The following is a 2,601-nucleotide window of genomic DNA, read 5'->3' as shown; positions in this document are numbered from 1 at the left end:
TATTCGAGTAGTATTGCAATGGGAATATGAACACCACAGTAAACTGCATATTCAAGGAAGGTGAGGCAAGGGTAAGGCCAAACGAGGAGAATTACATAAGTTATTTTGAAATAGTAACCCTCATTTACCAGGATCAATAAAAAGTGTAGAGGCAGATTTAGTCAAAGTTGTACAGGCAATTTTTGGATAGCTGTCCTTGGAGAAGTATTTTCTGTGTAAGGTTATGGTAGCCTTTGTGCAAGGTTGCGGCTCTAAAGGTAACAGTTCTTATTATCAAGTAGGAGGTTCCTTCCTTTATAATCTCCCAGGCTTCATTTTATTTTTGTTAGCGACTGACACAGTGACTCCATTTTGGTTCTAACAACTTTCACATTAGCAACAAATCCCTGGATGAAGATGTTTTTGAAAGGAAACATCATCATTTTTCTCTTTTTTTGAGCTAGGGTCTCACTACGTAGTTCAGGTTCACCTTAACCTCACTGTGTAGCCCAGGCTGGCCTTGAACTCGCTGTGATCCTGAGTTCAGGCGTGTGCCAACATACCTGGCTAGCACCACTATTTTCAGTTTTCAGAGGTACTGGGGTAAGTTCTGGGGGCACAAAGAAGACATACTCCTGTTCTCCCATAGGCCATAGAATGACAAACAGAAGCAGACCTACAGGACCCGGATGTCATTCAGTGGTAAGCACTTGCCCAGCACATGTGGAGCTCTGGATTCAATCACCAGTAATGTGCACGCACACACACACACACACACACACATATATATAAGAAAGAAAACTAAATTACCAAAAGTTGGTGGTCACAGTGAGAAAAGGGGCACATAACAAGTGCAGCTAATTGCTCAATCTAGCCTGTAAGGGAGGAGGGTATCTAAGAAGGCTTCCTGGAGCAGCTGAAGCCTGAGCTGAGTTTGTTTTTCCCATTTAAATAATTACAATATTAGAATTAGAAAATACAATAAAGCATCTGAAAATCACCTTACAATTAAAACCACCCTTCTTTTGCAGTTTCATTTTGCTTGTGGCCCAATGGACAGCATATTACCTGCTAAAATAGTTATTTTTTCCTTGGTACGGAGGAGTGAACCCAGGACATTTGCACTGAGCTACATCCTCAGCCCTTTTTAAATTTTTTATTTTGAGACAAGGCTTGGTAAGTTGCCCGAGCTGGGCTCGAATTTGTGATATTCCTTCCTCAGCTCCCAGAGTACCTCGATTACAGGGCTGTATCACCAGGCTCTAATCTACTTGCTTTGGTACTAGTACCTACAGGAAGACCCTTCATAATGAAAATCTGCATGTGGGAATTGTTCCTCCCTAAGACCTAGTCTCTCAAAACACCTAAACGAATTATTCCTAGAACACTGAAATTCACATTTGGCCCTTTTCTCCATAATGCCAAAGTAACTCATTTGGAAGTTCGTAGAATAAACAACTGAATAAAATTACCAAAAGGCCTAAACTGAAAAAAAAAAAGTTCAAATGGGAAAGGGGAACTAGGAAGGGGGAAGGGGGAAAGGGAGAAAAGGAAAAGAAAGAAAAAAACAAGAAAAGAAGGAAGACAAAGCTTTTGTAAATCGGGACGGGGGAGAGGGGCTGAAGGAAGGGTAAGGGAATGGGGAAAAAAAAAGAATGAAGATATGTCATGTACAGGTACAAATTCCCTATGATGAATGTGATTACTATGTATACACAAAATATACCAATAAACTTAATTTTTTAAAAAAGGCCTAAACCCAATTCAGATATTGGGTAATTTGAAATATTTGAAATTTGAAATATTTTTTGGCTGTTGCTGTGCTTGCTGCTTAGGGTAGCCATGGCAGTCTGAGGCAGGGCCTGTCCGCTGCTATTTTTGCAATATTATTTGAAATACTTGAAATATTTTTCACTACCAAGCTACTTAAATTTCCTCTCCTACCTATATATTCTGGCCCAAAGTAGAACTTTTGAAATAAATATTTTCCTTTAGAAATACCAACAATCATGGTCTTACAAACATAACAGTAAGCTTCTAACTTAATTTCTGATATACAGGAATTAACTTACTTTTTATGCAGCAATTCTACAAAGTCATATGTTTGTCAGCTGCAGACAGGATGTGGGCCCAGAGCCTGAGTTCACTAAGGGGTTAGATGCAACTCAGATGTGCCTCATGTTTTGCCTACAAGCAGCAGTAGCAACGACTTGTTTTGTTGCTGATAATGTGTTTTTTCTCCTGAGCTTTTGGACCGTTTTTCATTAGAGCAGCCAAGAAGAGATAAAATGGTGTTATGTCAAGAAAAAGTGAAGTTACCTTAAAGACCTAGATTCTAAATTCACAGGAGTCCTTTATCAGTGGGCTGGGGAGGAGACTTAAGCTCATGTGGCCCAGAGCAGGGTCAGCAGCACAAGGCGGACTTGAGAGAGCCTGAAATATACTTCCCTGAAAGTACAGGAACTTGGTTATTAAGCAATCTCATCAGAATGCACATAGAAGGGGCTGGGGATTTAGCTCAGCGGCAAAGCGCCTGCCTGGCAAGCGCAAGGTCGTGGGTTCGGTTCCCGGTACCAGAGGAAAACCAAAACAGGCAGGAACAGGAGGGAAAGGGAACAAAAA

The sequence above is a fragment of the Chinchilla lanigera genome, unplaced genomic scaffold (genome assembly GCF_000276665.1).
Source record: "Chinchilla lanigera isolate Chin_1 unplaced genomic scaffold, ChiLan1.0 scaffold00015, whole genome shotgun sequence".
In the NCBI taxonomy this organism is placed as follows: Eukaryota; Metazoa; Chordata; class Mammalia; order Rodentia; family Chinchillidae; genus Chinchilla; species Chinchilla lanigera.
The sequence above is the reverse complement of the archived record's forward strand: the minus strand, read 5'-3'. Positions refer to the sequence as shown.